The sequence below is a fragment of the Drosophila novamexicana genome, unplaced genomic scaffold (assembly GCF_003285875.2).
Source record: "Drosophila novamexicana strain 15010-1031.04,08,12 unplaced genomic scaffold, DnovRS2.1 tig00001953-arrow-arrow-pilon, whole genome shotgun sequence".
Lineage (NCBI taxonomy): Eukaryota > Metazoa > Arthropoda > Insecta > Diptera > Drosophilidae > Drosophila > Drosophila novamexicana.
In genome coordinates this window covers 50,322-62,500 of record NW_020824913.1, presented here as the reverse complement: position 1 = coordinate 62,500, position 12,179 = coordinate 50,322, and the positions used below count along the sequence as shown (strand labels likewise).

At 42.5% G+C, this 12,179-nt stretch overlaps 1 long non-coding RNA gene across 1 annotated transcript in view; it reads left to right on the top strand.

The window, feature by feature from the left end:
* The window catches only part of LOC115768696, an 84,087-nt gene that overhangs the window by 55,824 nt on the left and 16,084 nt on the right, over nucleotides 1-12,179 (top strand). Inside the window, exon 3 of the long non-coding RNA XR_004018592.1 lies at nucleotides 6,154-6,194. This is a non-coding gene — a long non-coding RNA (uncharacterized LOC115768696). The remainder of the gene's footprint in view (nucleotides 1-6,153; nucleotides 6,195-12,179) is intronic.

Sequence of the window (12,179 nt, the reverse complement as noted above, 5' to 3'; positions counted from 1 at the left end):
AAGTACTACCTTCATATTATCAGAAAAATTCATTCATTTTGAGTATTAGCACAATATGGTATGAGTAAATTTTGAGAGAGGGTGCATTTCGAGTATTACTTCTGATTACTAGTCTCATATTATCAGACCGACTTATACATTTTGAGTATGTGTGTGTGTGTGTGTGTGAAAGTGAGTGTGAATTTGAATTTCGCTGTGTGTATTTTTATTTTTAAATTTTTCGCAGTTGTTTTGCATAGCGTGCAGTGAACTGTGTCTTATCGGCCAAACAAAACGGGCGGCAAGCGAATGCGATCGAGCTGGGCAGCGGGGGGCAGGGCAGCGGGGGGCAGGGCAGCGGGGGGCAGGGCAGTAATCAGTGATCGATGATCGCTGATCGCTGATCGCTGATCAGTGATCGGTGATCACTAATCGGTGATTGGTATTCTACGAAATTGTAGGCAGCGCAGTGAGAACGACAGCTAATTCCAGTTGGTCAGTGCCGAGGTCAAAGCCTTGCCACACTCATTCACATTTAGTATTTGTATTCATATTCATAATCAAGCACATGTGTGTGCGAGTGTATGTGTGTGTACTCGTGTGTCAATGCCACGCAAATCGCTGTGAAGGCGGAGTCAATGCACTTCTCACCACGCATTTGACGGGGGCCGCGCGTGAATCATTTTGGGTATTTGTCTGGCTATGCAGTGAGCCGATTCGCACTGCAAGCGAGCTTCTAAGCACCCTGTATGCTAACACACACGCACACACACTCACACACGCACGCATACATTGTTGCAGCAATGCCAAAAAAAAGCTCTTTTGCCTACTCTCAACGCCAAGTGCGTGGAGCATGAGAACGGGAACAAGAGCGAGAGCTGCATGCGCTCAGTGAGATCACCGCCAGGTCAGAAGCTTTCGGCGTGTGTGTGTGTGTGTGTGTGTGTGTGTGCTGAGACTATAGCTCTCTGTTTAAGTTGTTTGCTATCTTTCTACATCGCTTCGCCGCTGCGCCTGTCTCTGCCCCTCTGCTCTGCTGACGCCTTGGCCATGGCCGCTGCCGCTGCCGCTGCTCGGGTCAATGACTGCCAAAAAAATACAACATTATTTTTCGACTTTTGAGCAGCAGCAAAACTGAATAGTCACACACACACACACACACAACGTGCAGCTGTGCGTGTGTGTGTGTGTGCGCATACAAGTGGCGTTCTTGTTCTGGTTCTCATTCACATTCCCATTCCCCCCCTTCGACCGCCGCTGTCGCCTATGCAGTTGCGCATTTTTCGTAGGCGTTTGACTGCGCAAAACAAAACAAAAGAAGAACAAATTGAAAATAAATATTGTAAGCTAATGCACACATACATATCTATATATGTATATATATTCGTGCACGTATAACAGTCAGTTTGTACATAGACTGTTCTACGTTTGTATATATGTATAACAATATGGCTTGCAAGATTAGAATGGCTTCTCTGTCACTATCACTGTCACTGTCACTGCCGCTGTCACTGTCACTGCCGCTGCTGCTGCCTCTGCCCCCCTGCCGTTGCTGCTGTTGTTGTTGTTGTTGTTGTCATTTAATACCCGAAATTCTAGTCTAACCGGATGCAAGGTTCGCTGCATTATTATGCATTGTTTGGGCCCTCGTCTTTCCTGGTACGCAATATTTATTCTGTTTATTTTTATCAAATAAAAAAATGGCTAAAAACTTGTGCAAATACACAAGCAGACGCTGGAATATATCCGGCTCTATAAAGTATATTTAATACGGCATCATCTACATATATACCATACTTATTATTATAATTATTATTATCAAGCGCAGCCTATTTCATCTATGTGGAACGAAGCAAGCGAATAACAATATTTCAATAAAATATATATATATATGTATATACCCAATATAGCACTCTCCCTATTATATATGCATATATGTACATGATTAACATTTATGTATATTATAAGAGTCTATTTCTATTCACGTTTTTCGTTGCTTCATGCTTGCGATTTCCAACAAGTTAAAGAGCAGCGAGACAAGACGTTTGCAATTCAAATATAATGAAATATTTGTTATTGTTATTATTGATAGGAAAAATACTTAAAATTCCTCACGAGCCGCGCTGCTTAAAATTAGTATTTATACTTGAAATTTATACTGTAAATCAAATGTCTCTATTTATTGTATTATCTGTATTGAATATAGTTATAGTCGGATATTTGAAGCCGGACGAGTTACGATTTGACTACGGAATAGTTCCTAATTGGGAATTCATAAAGAGAAGACTCCTCGATGAATAGTACACTTTTATATATGTTATATTATTTATATTCCTTTTATATATATTATATTAATTATATCCCTCACCCATTTGTCATCATTCTCGAATATTTCTAAATATTTTATTGCTTTTTGAATTTGTGAGGGCGAGCTTTTCAATTCTCCTCTCATATTCAAACCCGTATGCCATATTTCTGCCAGGGTATGCAAGAGTCGGCGTTGCCGCTTAAAGTCAATTATTTCTTGTCTTTATAAGGTCGCATTGAAAAACTGAAACATTTCTAATAATCGCCAGGATAAGAGCAAGGCAAATGGCCGAAAGTGCATTTCGCATTAATCAGAGGCCGGCCCCATAGGAAGATTCAAGTGCGGCGTAATTACTTTAATGGCCGCCTCGGCAGGCCTGACTCGTCTGTGCGCCATATGTTGGCCTGATCCCAATGCCTGGCCCCTTCCACTGTTCGTTTCTATGTGCGTGTGTGTATGCGTGTGTATGCGTGTGCATACATGTAACTCGTTGCTCGCCTTTTATTACTCGCCTCTTGCTATCTGTTCTCGCTGCTTCTTCTCGTCTTGTTCTAAGCTGCTGGTCGCGATCCTTTGCCCCGATTGCTGCTGGCCGCGCAGTTGTCAGTGTCATGCAATCAACTCCCTCTGCCTCCCCTCCAGCCGCTCGCTGCCCTGTTTTGGCATTTTACAAGCTGCCCGCCTCCCCCTCCCCCTACCCGCTCCAACCTTGCAGTTCCATTCTCGTCATCGTCGCCTTCGTCGTTTGGCGCATGAGTAATTTGCTATTTGATATTTTTGTATGCATGCTTGCCTGTCTCTGCAAGTGTGTGTGTGTGTGTGTGTGTGTGTGTGTGTGTGCGTGCAAGTTTCGGGTTTTTATTTTTGTGCGCTTTTTGGCAACTGCACGCGTTGTCTCTTTGCCGTCCCCCTTGCACTGCCGCTCTCTCTTATTGGTGCGCTCTCCCTTTGTGCCACTCTCTAACAGCTTGCAAGATCGTCGCACACACACACACACACACACACGCTCGTATAGGCTGCGTATATGCGAGAGAGATTGTACAAACATATAGAAACAAAAACAGAAAGAATCTCGCTGATCTGCGCGACGCTTTCATTGTTGTTGTTTTGGTTTTTGGTTCTGGTTCTGGTTCTTGTTGGGGCTTTTGTTTGGTTTCAGTTTTTTGTAGGTCATTGAACCGGCCGTAAATTTCGCTCTTGCCTAAAAACAAAAAATTGCAGTCAATTTAACTGCGAACAATTTTTGGCTGGAATTTCTGTGATGCCCCTCAACTCGATTCTGAATCGGATTCTGGTTCTCGTTCTGCTCTGTTTTGTACTGTACTCTTCGTAGCTGTTCAGTTCTCTCTAGATGCGGGCATGGAATGGATTTTGAGAAGGGAAATGTCTAAAAAGTGCACTTTGGGCAAGCTGCAGTAGGTTGAAAATGTATTTGAGTCGAAAACTAAGATCCCAGAGCCAGTTTTTGTATAAGAACAGAAATAAAAAGAGAACAAAAATAAAGAAACTGAAGGCAAAAGGAATACATGTCTTATAGACGGTATAAAAGTTTCTAGCCGTACGGCAGATGATAAGGACCACGAAAGCAGCGAGAGGCTAGTAGCGAGTAACAAGTCGCGAGTAGCGACAAAACGAGTGGCGAGTAGCGAGTAACAAGTAACGAATATCCAACGACTGCGAGTGTAGCTAAAGTAAAACTTAGTTAAGCCTAGAAGCAGAGTATTTTTGAATAGAATTTAGCCAGACGGCAGATGATAAGGATCACAAAAGCAACGAGTAGCCAACGACTGCGAGTGCAGTAAAAGAAAGTTGAACTAATAAGCGGAGTATTTCGGATTTGGATTTAGCCAGGGGGCAGACCAAGAAACTTACAAGCGAGCGTAATTGTTGCCACAAGCAACGAGTATTTTTGCACTTGCACTAATTAGTGCAACAGAGTGCATCGGTATCGAATCTTGAGCTATGTTTATCTGCACTGGTATTATTTACTATTGTAAATAATTAGAGGCAGGTCTTGTTGCGAATATAGCAGAGTGAAGCTCGCCAGATAATTGGGAATGGAAAGGGCAACGAGGGGGGGGGGGGACTGTTGTAACTGTGGCAATGAGTGCTTGCAGCATTGCAGTTGCACTAATTAAATTAGATTGTTGCCAATTACGCGCACAAAGGCCACATAATTAAATGTGATCTGGCCGCGGTGGAGTGAGACATGGGACTACACACGCACAGGTTACACACAAAACACATTTACACCGCGTCGGGTGTTTCTTTCATTTCATTCAATTTACGTTTAATTAATAAGCAGCGATTTAGCACAAATGCAAATTGATATTAAATAGCGCTTATTAGCGGTTGCACGCAGCCCCATGTGCATCTTGCCCAGGGGCGAGCGGCTTCTTTGGGGGAAGCACTACAAGGTAAAAACACGATTGGGGAAATCCCAAATGGGAAAATGGCCAAACAGATCCTACAATTAGGCCATCAAATTGAGTGGATGGCCCTGAGTAGGCTACTCGATTGTTTAGCAATTGACTTTTTGAAAACGTGCCACGAGCTCGGCCTGGCCAAGGGATTGGCTCTGGGGCAGTAACAGGAGCAGGTCACGAGCTGGGACAGGGGCTCCCATCCGGGCCTGGCCGGGCCAACTTTGTTGACTCTGTCTATGTTTACATTTTTTTTGTTGCCTGCTTTTATGCTGCAGCTAGAGCTCGAGTGCGGCTGCATCCACGCTGTGTCCACGGCCATGCCACGCGCCTCGCGCCTCGCGCCTCTGGCTACGGCATTGACAAAAGCGGGCGCCCGGGTTGGGGCTGGGGCGAGGACTGGTACTGGGGCCGCCTGTGGCTTGGGGCAGTAGCTACTTTTGGGCGACCGCAGCACATGCCGTGTCCGGGCCGGGACGGGAAGGGAAGTTTTCGTTTCCGCGTGTTAAACGTCGTTTTAGTAGCTTTCTATGCATTCGCTTTTCTCTTGTTTTTTTTTTTTTTGTGAATTTTCCTTCTTTTTTTCTGTTTGCTGTTTGCATCGCGTTGGGTGTGAATAATTATAAAGTAAACGTTTTTCTTATTGTTTTTATAACTTTGTAATTTTTGACGCCAGACGGCGCATATTTCTATGAGAGCCGGCAATTTCCGCTTTGGCTTCGACTTTTATTATGATAGCAAATATTGTTGTTGTCAGTTCCTGATATTGCAAATATTACTATGATTATATTAGATTATATTATTGATTGGCTAAATATAAAAAAAGAGTTTCTGGCAGCTGACTGGCAAGCTGGAAAAGTGAGAGAGGGGCAAAAAAAAACTAAGGTCTAAGTTTGTTTTGAAAGATTTTTGAAGCCTGCCTGGCTTAGGTGTCTGCTTGTCGAACTAACAAGCGCAAGATCGCCGGTTCAAATCCAGCGACAATTTTTATTAATTTATAAATATTTATATTTATTAAACTTTTATCTTTTCTTAACGTGTGTCGCATATAAATCACAAATAAAAATAAATGATGCCCTTAGCTTCTGTAGAGTTTTTTTTTTTTTATGTTTTTTGTTTTTTCTAAATTTTGACAAAAGTTTCGTTTTTATTCGAATTTGAGACCTGAATTGGGGATCGTCCTCCAAGTTGGAAAAAATGGAGATCTAACTAAGGATGAAAGACTTCATGAGCCTGCCTGGCTTATGTGTCTGCTTGTCGAACTAACTAGCGCAAGGTCGCCGGTTCAAATTCAATTTTTTTTAATTATTTATTTATTATTTATATATTTTTTTCAAATGTGTCGCACATAAAAGTTATACAATAAATTATGGCCTTAGCTGTCATAGAACTTTTTCTAATTTTCTAATTATGATTCTATTTTCATTCTATTTCCATTTATAGATGATGACTAATCCAAATAAATTCAAACGAAACCCAAGCTTGTAAGTTGAAAAAATTAACATTTCAGAACTATTTTCTTCATTGAATTCTTGAAATTTTGTGTTTAACGGACGGACATGGCATAATAAAAAGTTCGGCATAAGTACTTACTTAGACACGGAACTGGGAAATGGCCTTTACCTACCTAAGGGAATCGTGCGATGATCCTGATCCTCTTAAAAAGTTGCTGACACTTTTCGGAATTTGTTGTGGTCAGGTTTTGAGTTCATGAGACTTAAAGGACGTGGCATATAGTCCATGGAATACAGCGAAACACTTGGGACACTTGACTTCTATTTAAACAGTTTGATTTGATTTTCAATATTTTGTTGTTATTATCGTTTTTTCAATAACTGTTTTCACTGGGAAAATTTGTAACTTTTTGCAGTTTTCACATTTGAGAAAAAAAAAATGTCGAAGAACAATTGTTTTTCAGCACTTTAACAAAAAAATCGAAGCGCGTTTTGCGTGGCGGCAACTCAACAACTTGCAACACAATAAAAATGTTGTTGTTGTTGGCATCCTGATGGCAGTTGCAGTCGCAGGACTTTGACTGCCGCTCGCTGCTGAGGAATCCTTTTTATAGGACTCGTCCTCAGAGGCGCCTCCAAAGGTTGTCTGCGGCCAGCTGGGTTTGGCTGTTCGGTTGTTTGCCTGTTGGTTGTTCGGTTGTTCGGTTGTTTGGGTTGTTGGTTGTTGGTTGTTTGGTTTGTTGGTTTGTTGGTTGGTTGCTTGGTTCGTCGACGCACGTCCAATCCGATAGCTAACTGATGTTCATCTAAATGGATCTGAACTATTCGAAAATAATGTTGCCCAGAAACTTTTTTGGGATCAGCGTCGTCGGCTTCGGCTTCGCCGTTAACGTTGACGTTGACGTTGACGTCGCAGCGGCAGCATTTGATGCCGGCGTCGCGGCGATTTTAGCCGTTTATGTGCGTGTGTCCATGCATGTGTGTGTGTGTCCATGTGTGTGTGTGCGTGTGTGTGTGTGTGTGTGTATCGACTTGCAGTTGTCAATGCTCCAACGGCAAAGTCCGTTCTGAGTCGCTGCGGGGCTTGCACATAATATGCAGGCAACCTCATAATGACCAGCGAGCCGTCATCATCATCATCATGTCCATTTCACCAGCTCACACACACACACACACACACACACACACACACACAGACTCGTTAATGTGTGTGCGTGCACTTTTGACTACCCCTACTTAACGCTCTCAGGCTCTGCTCCGACCCAACCATGGCGAGCACTCGTCCTCTCTCGCTCTCGCGCTCCAAAGGCCGTGGCTGCATTGAACTGCAGCGGCGGCGGCCGCGGCGGTGGTTGCCCCTCCAGAGAGCCCCCCCCCCCTCCCCCCACCAGCTCCCCAGTTCCGCAGCCTCAGTTTCAAAGCCGAGGCCGGCGCTGCCACCGAAAAATAAAAATCTGCCCAAAACACAGGCTGCAAAAAGAAATCGCTGAAAAAAAAAGGCGACCCAGCAACAAACACAACTAAAAGCAACAAAAATTCAACGAAACAGAGACAAACACACACACACACGCACACATACGTGACACACACACAACACACACGAAACACAAAACAGCGAGGAGGCAACAAAGCGTAATCCAAATGCTGCACAAAAAAAAAAAACATAAAAAAAAGGAAAAAATAAAACGAAAATATATATATATAAAAAAAAAAGAATTAAATAAAAATTGCAATGGAAACCCTATAAAAATATGTGCGCACAATACCTGCGTGGCCCCACTGCGCCCCCCGCCACGCTCACCTTCGATAACCCCTACCCACACACACACACACACACACACACACACACACACACACATGCACACATGCACATATTGGAGATATACATATGCCTATGTATATATCTATATATGCTGGCAAATGAGCGCCGCACTCGTCCTTTTTCGGCCTATGCGGACACTAACGTCGACTGCGCTGCCGACTGTGCTGTCGCTGTCGCTGTCGCTGTCCACTGCAACAAAATAAATGCACACACTTCTTTCTTTCTTTCTTTCTTTTTTTATAATTTTTTTGCATACATACACAGGCATAGGCACACACACACACACAAATGCACAAACACCAGTTGTAGTTGCAGTTGCAGTGCGTGCGTGCGTGTCTTGTTGCAGCCGAAACAACAACAACAACAATAATAATCACAACAACAACAACGTCGACATCGGCTATTCAAATGGCAAAAAAGTTCCACACTTTTGGTGTAAATTTGTATTATATTTTTTGCTAAAGTTCTCGCCTCCCCCCCTACATGCACCATGCCTCATAACGCCTTTTGTTGCAAGCGCCGTGTGTGCCGCATGTTGCACAATTGCCGAAATTATTATGCAATGTATGTAGCCCAAAGGACCTCCAATGCGGCTATTTAAATGATCATGAGCTATTTAATTAGCAAGCGCTAATAAATTCAATAAACAATTCGTCTGCTTTCTCTTGAAATCATTTTTTGCAAATTGGTTTGAAGACGATCGGTCGAATTTTGAGATTAAAATAATTAATAAAGCTAAAAGAAAATTCCAAAATCAAATTTGTCTATTATATTTTTTTCACATTTAATTCCCGACTCGACTTTTCGAAATTCGAAAACGATCGCTTATGCCGCAAATTGTTCGCACCTGTGCGAGAATTTTATCAAATCCCATTTAACTCGCTTCAAAAAACATGCTGGCAAAATTTGCCTACCGCATGCTATTCTGACGCCCAGGCTTGCTCGATTTCGAACCCAAAAAGGATTCAATAAAAATCACCAATCAATCAATCAGTTAGTCAGTCAGTCAGTCAGTATATAATTAATTTATTCGATTTATCGATAATTTCTAAATACATAATGCTGCTTGCTTTTGCTTCACTGTGCAACTCATTATATTTACTTAGTTAAGGACAATACGCACGTACGCGAACACACACACAGAGACGAGCACACACATACACACATATACACTCACACACACACAGATAGTGGGGCAACTGAATGTGCAAGAGCAAAGCAACAGCAATAATTAAGTATACGCAGTTGGTGCTGGGCTGGCAGTTGGGGTGGCCGCTGCTTCTTCTACACACACACACACACACACATACCGAGACACACGCGCACATAAGCAAGCTTTTCAAATCCCCCCCAAAAATGAGCCGCGTGAGTAGGCCTATCAAAAACTCGCGAGCCATATAATAAATAACGCAAAAAATAAAAAAAAAAATTATTCAAAAAATAAATAAAAACTAAATAAAAAATGCAGTCCAAAAAAAAAAAAAACAAAGCGAATGCTAAAAAAAAAATGCCAAATGATGCACTGCAGCCGGCTCGCTCTGGCGCAGGAGTTGGACGAGCGCACGCACGCACGCAACGCAACGCACGCACGCAACGCCGGATGCGTCGCTGCCGCTGCCGTTGCCGTTGCCGTTGCCGTTGCAGAGGCTGATGCCAAAAAACGACCAAAAGTAACTCTCCACAAAAAGTGGGCAATGCCATAAAACAAAAAAAAAAAACAAAAACAAAAACAAAATAATAATAAAAACAACAAAAAGTAACGTATAAAAAAAGGCAGCCATTGCGAAGCGTAGATGACCGCCCGCCCGCCTCCCACCACCCCCCGCAAAACCCAATACCAAACGCCCCAATATCCAGGCGCAGCAGCTCCGCAATGACATTGAATGCAATTGCCAGCCAGGATGCATGATGCACGCAAAGGACGCGGCCGAGCTGGGACTGCGGGCGTGCTATTGCGCGCTCTCACACTCGCGCAGTCGACGTCGACGTCGACGTCGGAAACGGCATCAGCGCTGGCGCCCACAAAAAAAAAAAAAGTTAAAAAATATGCCAAATGAAATGTAGAAATTGTATTCCCCTATTTTTTAAAATTTTGTTGCACCTTTTTTGTGCGTGTGCGTGTGCCTGTGTGTGTGCGTGTGCGTGCCGTGTGTGTGTGTGTGTGTGTGTGTGTGTGTGTGTCTGCAAAACAACCCCAAAATTGCATCCACACGCATGCAGCGACGATTATCTGACCGAACGAACACTCAACCAGTCGCCGCGGCAGTTATGGGCGTTTTTTATGCGCGGCGCCTACACAAAAAAAAAAAAAAGAGAAAAACAAAGCAAATGTTATAAAATGCAGTTGCAGTGGCTGCGCTGCAACTGCAACTGCAACTGCAACTGCAGTTGCAGCTGTGGACCGCAGTCAAAGTTAATGCTGGCAGCTGGCGGGTGTGGTGCGGCAAGGTCGTGGCGTATAGCAGCAAAAAAAAAACAACAAAAACAAAAAAAAAAAAAAGAAAAAAAAACGGAAAAAAAACAGAAGAAAAAAGTAACGGAAAAAAGGCGAACAAAACAACCAAAATAAATATTAAGCGCGGGGCAACAAAGTGGAAATTATATAAAAATGCGCTAAAATGTGCGCACACATACAAGTACTCATGCACATTTAGGCAAAGTACATAGACAGACTCACACACACACACAAACACACACACAAACAGTGCGTGCGTGTGTGTGCTTTGTGCTGCCTGCTTTTGGGCGTCGCAGCGAATTTCGGGCAGCCAACGTGGCGTATGCGTGTTTGTTTCTGCTTTCAACTAGGATGAAGGGGGGTGGGGGGAGAGTTGTGTGTGGTCGTGTGTGTGTGTGTATTGGTAATATGTTTGCTTAATAGGCCTAAAGCCGCTGCGTTGCGTTGCGATGCGATTATGTGTGTGTGCGTGCGTGTGTGTGCATAATGAAATTTCCAGCAAATACATCAGTAATATATAATTCTCCATCGAACAGCCCACGTACACACACACACACACGTACACACACATGCATAGCTACACATGCGTGTAGATGTACAGTTTGTACGCAAATGCAAATGCAAATGCATAATCATCTGATTGTTAGAGTGAGAAAGTATGCGCAAAATAAAGTAAAACTTAATTTGTAAATAATTATAATTATTATTTGGACTATTTGAGAAAGTATGAAATAAAAAATTAATTTAATTTTTAATTGGAATTATTAATAATTATTATTCAGACAATTTGAGAAAGTATGGGAAAATAAAGAAAGGCATAATTTTAAAATTGTTTTTTATAATATTTGAATAATATTATTTTGACTATTATTTGCAGCTATTGGCACTTATTTGTGTTTTTATGTCTTTCGCATACGACGATGCCAAATTTGTATGCGAGTCTTGTTAAATGAATTCCCTTAAAAAACAGCTCATTTAATTAGCTTATTTACCGAAAAACAGTTCCACTTATTCAAAAGCCTAAAAAAAAATCTATAATATAATAAACTGTTGACTTCGTCAATCAATTTTAAGGCTTATTAAGAGAACCCAACAATAGATGCTTATTTTGGTGGCATTAACAATTTGTGATAATTTTCCCATTTCGCAATGATGCCACTTGTTGCATGGTGGCAGCTGTCGTACGTGACAGACAGAGCTCTCGATAGGATAAGCTGAAGAATAATATATTTCCCGGACATCTATAAATATGACAACAATATGGCAACAATTCGGGCTTCGAGTCCCGCTAACAGCAAAACAACAAAATAATCACGAATATTTTGGTGGGAGGGCTGGTTTGTCTCTCAAGTGCATTCATAAAATGCACCCACTCGCATTCACATTCACACTCACACTCGCATTCGCATTCGCATTAATAACACGTCCTCTGCGCAGGCGACAAATTGGATGCCCCCCAAAAAAAAGGGACAGCAGCCATGTTAAACTGAATTGCAGCTTATACACTTATACCCTTATACACTTATACACGCACACTCCCACGCACGCACACACACACACACACACACAAACACACAGAGGGGCACGTACACACATTATGAGGGCGAAAGAAAAACAGGAAAGATGCATCACAAATTTGTAGCTGGGGGGAAATGCGTTGCATCTCGCACTGAGAACTGTTCTTCTTGTTCGCTGCTGACAGGGTGACGCATCTAGTCGCACAGGGTGACACATCATG